Raw genomic sequence first — 9,339 nt, 5'->3', positions numbered from 1 at the left:
ATAAAAATATAATTGACGTATTAAAACTGCCGTGACATGCTTTGCCTTTGGCAATTAATCAAACCCCATTGCTTTAAAGTTTTAGATCCAACAATATATTGTACAATTAAACACTTGTTCTACCTATCCACGCAAAACTAAGCTTTCCAATTGCTCTGAAACGCAGTTTTAAGATACTGTCTCTAGATTCTAATGGACAGAATACAAAAACAAACAAAATTGTAATAATGTTGCGTAGAACACCATGCGATAAATTTAACTTTGTTTGAAGTTGATCAACGTTTAAAGTTTAGCACAGATATAACTTTAAATATTTTCACACTTTACGACATCAAAAAATTAATATTTAATTAATTCTTTACCAAATTTCCCTTTTTTGTGATAAAACAAAGTTCCTTGCTCTCAGGAGTCTACAAGAAGTATTTCTTTAATTAAGATATTGGAGGTTCAATCATAACTTTATTATTAAAGAGCTATTGAGAGGAACAAACATGTTTTGAATTTCTAATCTGTAACCGTAAATTTTGTTTCCCTACTTGTGTGTTTAATTAAAATTTAGGAGAGGTACAAGGTCACAAAATCATACCGGTGATATGGCATAAACTTTACCTTCTCGTTCTTTTTAGTTTGCAGTGCACCTTAATCTTTCTATTCTGCTTTCAACCTGGTGCTATGCTGGGCACCAGGCAAAAGGTTCAGTGTACTGAGTACAACAGGCGCGCAAGCAGAGTAAAAATTTCAGAAATTTTTGGGTTTTTTGAGTACGTATTCTTAAAATCAAATAATTTTTCCAGCACTTCCTTTGTTTATCTTTTATTTTTTGTTTACATTTTAGGGGAAAATATCTATCTATCCCTCAGATCATTTAGTATTGATGTGTACGCCGGCACATCGAGGTTCTTGAGATGAGTTAGATGACTGACGGCTTGGCTAGTTTTTAATGTATTCTTTCCTTTGTAAAATGTATTCAGAGTTTGACTTCAATCAAATTTCACTCAAATTGTATTTATTAAATCAATTACTTTTTAACGAAAACTAAATTAATTTTAGTTTTGAATGTTTTTTCTTTAAATTTTTTTATTCTTAAATAAAAATGTTAAATTAAAACACAATTATTGAGCTATCAATTTTCTGGGCAGAGGCCGACGCCTAATTCTTCTCCTCTTAATCAAAATCTTTCTTAAAAGACAAAGAAAATTTAAATAGATTATGTAAAAATGTACTAAAATACATTGGTTATAATGTAAGAATATATTCTAGAATGAATGGCCTGATGAATAAGAGAATATATTCTAGAATGCATGGATGAATATAAGGATAAATATAATGATGAATATAAGAATATAGGTGAATGTATGGATAAATATTAGAATGTACTGATGAATATAAGAATATACTTGAATGTATGGATGAATATAAGAATATAGGTGAATGTATGGATGAATATAAGAATATACTTGAATGTATGGATGAATATAAGAATATACTTGAATGTATGGATGAATATAAGAATATACTTGAATGTATTGATGAATATAAGAATAAAGGTGAATGTATGGATGAATATAAGAATATAGGTGAATGTATGGATGAATAAAAGAATATACTTGAATGTATGGATGAATATAAGAATATACTTAAATGTATTGATGATTATAAGAATATAGGTGAATGTATGGATGAATATAAGAATATACTTGAATGTATGGATGAATATAATAATTGAATGTATGGATGAATATAAGAATATTCTCGAATATATGGATGAATATAAGAATATACTTGAATGTATGGATGAATATAAGAATATAGGTGAATGTATGTATGAATATAAGAATATACTTGAATGTATGGATGAATATAAGAATTTAGGTGAATGAATGGATGAATTTAAGAATATAGGTGAATGTATGGATGAATATTAGAATATACTTGAATGTATGGATGAATATCAGAATATACTTGAATGTATGGATGGATATAATAATATACTTGAATGTATGGATGAATATAAGAATATTCTTGAATATATAGATGAATATAAGAATATACAAGAACGTATGGATGAATATAAGAATGAATCTGGCTAAATGCCAAGTGTATAGTCGTGTGAACAGTTTTACAATAGATTTAAATTGTCTCTTTACTGTTAAACTTTTTAGGCTTTAAACATTGACCTTAAAAAATACACTCTAACATTTACTGTCGAGTTTGGAAAGTGATCTAATGTATATATTAATATTATTTGATATAATTTGATGCTTTTTTCATTAAAAAAGTATTTTAAACGGAAGAGACTAGAATTTTTCTAATACTTTCTAAAATTCTTTTGATATACAAATGCAAGGTTAACATGTATAGGTTTGCCGAATATTTTAGATTAGACTTTATACTTTGTTTTTAATTTAATATTATTAGTCTCATTTTCAGAACCAAAAAAGAGATCTTTTTTAACTTTAAATTTTTCTTAAAATCCAGTAATTATATATCTATAATACAATGTTGTTTTTATATAGAAAGAATAAAAATATGAATAGGAACAATATTATTTGTTCTAATCTTGAATAAAATAAAGTGTTTGCGAAAAAGGATTAACCCAAATTAATCGGTTTGTAATATTTTCATTTATGAGAGCACACGCTCTCACGCCAAAATCGATAAGCATGTTGCCAAATGCAGATTAGAATACAGCTCTAGTTAGAAACATTCACGTTGAAGTTCTAAAATATAGGTGTATATAAATATAAAGTGTGTATATGAGTTAATAAAGTCGATCCGGTAAATTGGTGCATGACACGCCCCACCGGCGTACATTTGAATATCTGAGCTGGGCCAACCTTTGCAGTCCTACTTTGGACTGTACCTCGCCCCACTGGTGTACATTTGAATATCTGAGCTGGGCCAACCTTTGCAGTCCTACTTTGGACTGTACCGCCAATTTGCAATTACGGCAGAGGAGTGTGATGGGCTCAAAGATAATATATATATAGATATGCAGGCAGGTAGAAACCTCCTTCCTAAATTGCTTGTAGCAGACAACTAATTTTTGAACCTCTGAGAAAAGGTGCAAGGAGAGACATCTATAGCAAATTGATTACTTTCTATATTCCTTTCTCCCCTTGCTGCCTTCTGTAGGAAATACGCATTTGTGTTATAAAAACATACAGTACGCGTATTGCATCCTGTATAGTTCAAGTGTTGCTATCTGGACCTGTTTGACCAATAAAATTAAATTTCAAGGTAACACAAACATACAGTACGCGTTTTGTTTATGTTATGATCAGATCAGTTGTACTATGTCCTAGATTCGATGTACTTTTATAGTAATAATTTTTATTTAAATTGCGTTAATTTACGTATGCCATTCAGTACAACTTGCACATTTAAACTTTGTCTAGTCAAATTCCTACCTCAGTTTTATTTGCATTGATTAATTTGTTTCATTAAGTACAATATGCAGTATACATTGTTGATACTATAGTACGCATTTAGTGTTATCACGCATATACAAAGTGATAAATTAGCAACAATCCAGAGGATAAAATGCCATGCGTACGACAGAGATGGTGCTGTTTGCACCTTTTCTCAAGACCTCTAAATTTATACCTGCCTGCATATCTATATATATATATTATCTTTGGATGGGCTGCAGTTTAGCAGAATACAGCCTGTACACTCAGAGATCTTACCAACCTACATTTGTTGTATAAAACGTGCATGTTGGGTCAACTTTACGATTGGGCACACTAGACTGGTCGGTACGAGTAAATGCATATACGGTACAAAATTACACTATACCGAATAAGTCCTATTGTACTGGTTTGATTCGATTGAAGCCGTGTATGTTAGAAACCCTTATTCACCTATTTAATATTAGTTCAAATTGTGTTCTGTCAAAATAAAGAGAAATATATCTAAAAGAACCCTTGTTAAAAGTTTTTTTTTAACTTTTGATATTTTGTATTTTCATTTGGATACAATAATGATGATTTTTTAACTCTACACAATGGAACTTTGTTAACATTGTAATTGTAAAACTATCAGATATGCATGTACATTTTCTATAGCTATGCCACTTCTACTGTAACAAGCATTTTTTCTTAACTTTGAAATATTTATGAAAAGTTTTTAGAAAAAGAGAAAGCAGTTGTCTGTATAATACAGATCTACAAGCCTAAAATTGGGCTCATTGAATCTGAAATTGTATGTAGATTTTGAAATGATGTTAATCTTGAAAATCCGATTACAAACGAGTCTGTGGACCCTTATTCACCGTTTTATTTTAGACACCCTGTACATATACATAATACATATTTTTTATATTTACTTGAATTTGTGTGTATCGATCTAACGAACGTGAAAGCAGCTCAACATTTATTGCAGTAGCTTTTTATGAACCTTGGAAGGTTTATGATGGGTCAAAATTTAAATCTTTGGACGATGTATTGAATATTTTGAAAATTCAGCGGGGAAATCTGTGCAAATTTTTTTAGCTTTATGATGTACGAAAAATAACAGCATGTCAAACAACATAATTGAAAGCTAAACTTGTAACTAGAAAAAAGAGCACACAAAAGTGTATCTATATTTAATAATATATACTGACATCAAGAAATTTGTTTGATTCTATTTACAAACGCTAGCCTTGGTAAATAGAATATATAAACGCGCAGCTTGCAATCAAAACACTTATAATCAGGGTTTCTTAAGTGCACTGTCCCTTTCTTTTTGTAGTAAAAAGGTGGACACAGGACAAAGATAATTTATTTTATTATATTTGAGAACAAAGTCTAGAGAATGACAGACAGTCGTTGTTCTATTACTTTCATCTTTCTTTATTTCTCTGTGTTAGAAAAATGATAGCGCAGGGTAATCGATCTTCTTTTTTTATACTTAAAAACTTTCCTATACAATTGTAACAATATGTTAATATCATAAAAAATAGATAAAGGAATTGAGTCTCTGCAACAAACTCTGATTTTTAAATATATCTTAACAACCCAATGTTGTATGACTCAAAGTTTGAAATATCAAAGGTTTACATAATTTGGTTGTACATATACAGGTATTAGAAAATTGCGATTTTGAGCAAAGACTCAATTCTTTTATCGTAACACAAGATTTTCTCGGTTTTTGACAGTATCACTTAAACAACTTCTTTACAGAATTAAATCATAAAGTATATGATGTTATTCTAACTTATTATTAAAAAAGATTTTGTTTTCATTTATAATTTTTAATGATTATTGTTCCATGTTTGAGTTCAAATTTTTAATTCCAAAAAACATTCTTTGTCCCGAAAAAGAACACACAACTGTATATATTAAGATATAACATTAAATGATCTATATATATATATATACCATGTGATATATTATAATAAATGTTCACCACCTTCCCATCCAGCCACCAGCTTCCAATTAAAACTATACTAATATATATTTTTTTATCTTGTTTTGCATTTTCGTTCTCAACTCTTCAAATGCATTTTAAGTTGATAAAATACGATCAGACGTAAACTTTTCCTTAAATAGAATCCATTTTTACATCAAACTTATGTGAATTATACGACATGCTTTTATAGTCCATTCAGCTTTCAATTAAATTCGACAATGTTGAAAAATACATATTTTTAAACCCATGAACCACCCTCTGTCTGTTCTGTACATGCAACATGGTATACCTTACCGTAACAATTGAAATAATTAGCGATATCTATCAAAAACTAGACGGGGGGAGGCAAACATCCCCCCCCACATTTCCAGCCTTTTTAGGGTTTATCCTCGAGAGCCGTTTCTACATGTTTCCTTTAAAATGTAAATGTAAAATCACATTTTAAATTTAACGATTTTAACGTTTCTTTGCTGTATAACCCCCTGAGCCGATTCCAACAAAATAATCATTTAAACTTCCCCTCTCAGCCCCCCTAAAAATACATAATACAAGACTTACTGGACTCTACCTTTTTTTATATTGCATATATATTATATACATTCCTTCCGTGGGTATTTCTGCAGAACAATATATTATCCAAGTTCGCTACATATATATATATCTTCTTTAAATAATTTTAGATCATTTTCTATTGTTTACTTAAAATTGCTATATGTATAAATATTTATATATATATATGCCCAGGGATTGGATAATCAGAAAGAAACGTGCCAAACCCTCATGTACATAAACAGTACAATGTACAATGTACAATGTACAGTTTATGTAAATTCATTCTGTCTTGTTTTGCCCTCATTCATAGCGCTAAAAATGCAAATATAAAGATTAGATATCGAAATATAATTATGTAGATCTAACCATATTTATCTCCTTTTAAAAGTAAATTTGTTTGCATCAAAACAATTTTAATTCTAACTTTCTATCTCATTTTTTGTTTGTTTTGTTTGATTTTCTTTGTTGATATTCAAACATTTTTTTATTATCTTTCTTAGTTTATATTTGAACATTTTTGTAATATCTTTCTTAGTTTTTATTTAAACATTTTTATATTATCTTTCTTAGTTTATATTTAAACATTCTTATATTATCTTTCTTAGTTTATATTTAAACATTCTTATATTATCTTTCTTAGTTTATATTTAAACATTCTTATATTATCTTTCTTAGTTTATATTTAAACATTTTTGTATTATCTTTCTTATTTTTTATTTAAACATTCTTATATTATCTTTCTTAGTTTTTAGTTAAACATTTTTCTATTTGTATTTCTTAGTTTATATTCAAATATTTTTATATTATCTGAAGAACCTGGCAAATAGTCTGTTTATAAGCAGTGGAAGTGAAATCAGAACTCTCTTTTCAACAAATTTGTAGGTTTTGGTTTTGTCATATTAGATACTAGACCAACTCTAGTCTAGACTTTAGGAACCATACAGAGTGTTCCAGGAGTATCAGCTCAACCCAGGAGTATCAGCTCAACCCAGGAGTATCAGCTCAACCCAGGATTATTAGCTAAACTCACGAGTATCAGCTCAACCCAGGAGTATCAGCTCAACCCAGGAATATCAGATAAACCCAGGAGTATCAGCTCAACCCAGGAGTATCAGTTCAACCTAGAAGTATCATCTCAACCCCGGAGTATAATTCAACCTACGAGTATCAGCTCAACCCAAGATTATCAGGCCAACCCAGGAGTATCAGTTCAACCCAGGGGTATCAGTTCAACCTAGGAGTATCAGCCCAACCCAGGAGCATCAGCCCAACCCAGGAGTATCAGCTCAACCCAGGAGTATCAGTTCAACCTAGGAGTATCAGCCCAACCCAGGAGCATCAGCTCAACCCAGGCGTATCAGCTCAACCCAGGAGTATCAGTTCAACCCAGGAGTATCATCTCAACCCAGGAGTATCAGTTCAACTATCAGCTAAACCCAGAAGTATCAGTTTAGCCCAGGAATTTCATCTCAACCCAGGAGTATTAGTTCAACCCTAGGAAAATCAGCTCAACCAAGAATTTCTAGTATCTCATATTCTTATACTTATTTCATGTTTGTTCATTGTATAGATACTTGAGAACCCTCCTTAAGGTACTTATTCCTAAAAACTTATAATATAAACCAGAATTTTATATACAGCAATATTAAGAGAGTACAGGGCACAAGAGTATATAAATACTGAACAATGTACAGTAATATAAAGAAAATTATAAAGGCAGTACACTGTACAAGAGTATAAAGAAAGTACAGTACACAGATATAAAGAGAGTACACTATACAGGAATATAAAGAGAGTACACTTTATATGTATATGAAGAGTGTACACTGTACAGGAATATAAAGAGAGTACACTTTATATGAATATAAAGAGTGTACACTGTACAGGAATATAAAGAGAGTACACTTTACAGGAATATAAAGAGAGTACACTTTATATGTATATAAAGAGAGTACACTGTACAGGAATATAAAGAGAGTACACTTTATATGAATATAAAGAGTGTACACTGTACAGGAATATAAAGAGAGTACACTTTATATGAATATAAAGAGAGTACACTGCACAGGAATATAAAGAGAATACACTCTACAGGAATATAAAGAGAGTACACTGCACAGGAATATTAAGAGAGTACATTCTACAGGAATATAAAGAGAGTACACTCTACAGGAATATAAAGACAGTACACTGTACAGGAATAAAGAGAGAGTACACTGCAAAGTAATATAAAGAATATGCAAGAATATAAAACATTACACTGTGCAGGAATATAAATAGAGTACACTGCACATAGAGTAATAAAACGAAGAGGTGAAGCTTAGCTCAGATGTACACCACCGACCTCCCTATTAATTAATTAATAGAGATTTAATTAATCGTTTTATTACTCTATGACACTGCACAAGAATATAAAAAAGTACACATGCAGTCTCAACTTATGGCCGCGGTATTTCATTAGTAGCAGGAAAAATGTTGGTTTTTGCAATGAAAAAGAAAAGTTTTCTCAAAAAATATTTGTTTAATATATAAACTAAGTCTCAAGGCGGAAATCTATCTTATCCCGTATCCTACAGTATTGTTTTTATTATGAGGGGGGGGGGTTAGAAATAGATCAAATATAAATAATGAAGAAAGAATTGGATCCTTTAAAGCTGTCACGTAATCAATTTCCTTACTCTTTATCTTATTTTCTTAAGTAGCATCTTGCTCTAAAGCCTTTAGGATAAAATTGAGTTACGTACTCTGTTCAACCATTTTGTTTATTAAACCTTTAAGACAAGTTTAAGGAAAAAGAGAGACCACCTTGGTTATGTTTAAATGTTTAAACATTACTGTTCAAAATATAAACCTATCAAATTATTTTTTTGAAAAATTCAATATAGTTAGAAAGTCAAGTTATTTTGAACATATAAAATAGTTTGTGCTTAGATTTATAGTAAAAGAAAATCCTCAGTGGTTCTTAGATAATAATTGTAATTTTTGCAAAAACTATTTCTAATTAAAGATCATTATTTTCATATTTAACAATGATATACTTAGTTATCATATATTTGCATTAAAGTGTAAGCCTTTTAGATTCTGTCACTATAGTTTCAATAGAAGTAAATATTTCCATTTACTGATAGCACCGATTCAAGGATTCACAACTCAAATGGGATAATGAGATAGTTAATGGACTTCGGCATACAGAAGTGCTGTTTAGAGAAAGCAATAAAACGGGATTAGGGTTGTTATACAAAAATATTATCAGTGGAAAAATATTGATATAAAGTGAACCAAAACCAGTGGCGGATATAAGGGGGGTTATTGGGGTTATTTACCCCCCCCCTAGAATCCTGGGGGTAAATACCCCCCCCTAGAATCCTGGGGGTAATTACCATACCACAACAA

The sequence above is a fragment of the Eurytemora carolleeae genome, unplaced genomic scaffold (genome assembly GCF_000591075.1).
Source record: "Eurytemora carolleeae unplaced genomic scaffold, Eaff_2.0 scaffold825, whole genome shotgun sequence".
In the NCBI taxonomy this organism is placed as follows: Eukaryota; Metazoa; Arthropoda; class Copepoda; order Calanoida; family Temoridae; genus Eurytemora; species Eurytemora carolleeae.
Note: the sequence above shows the minus strand (reverse complement) of the source record.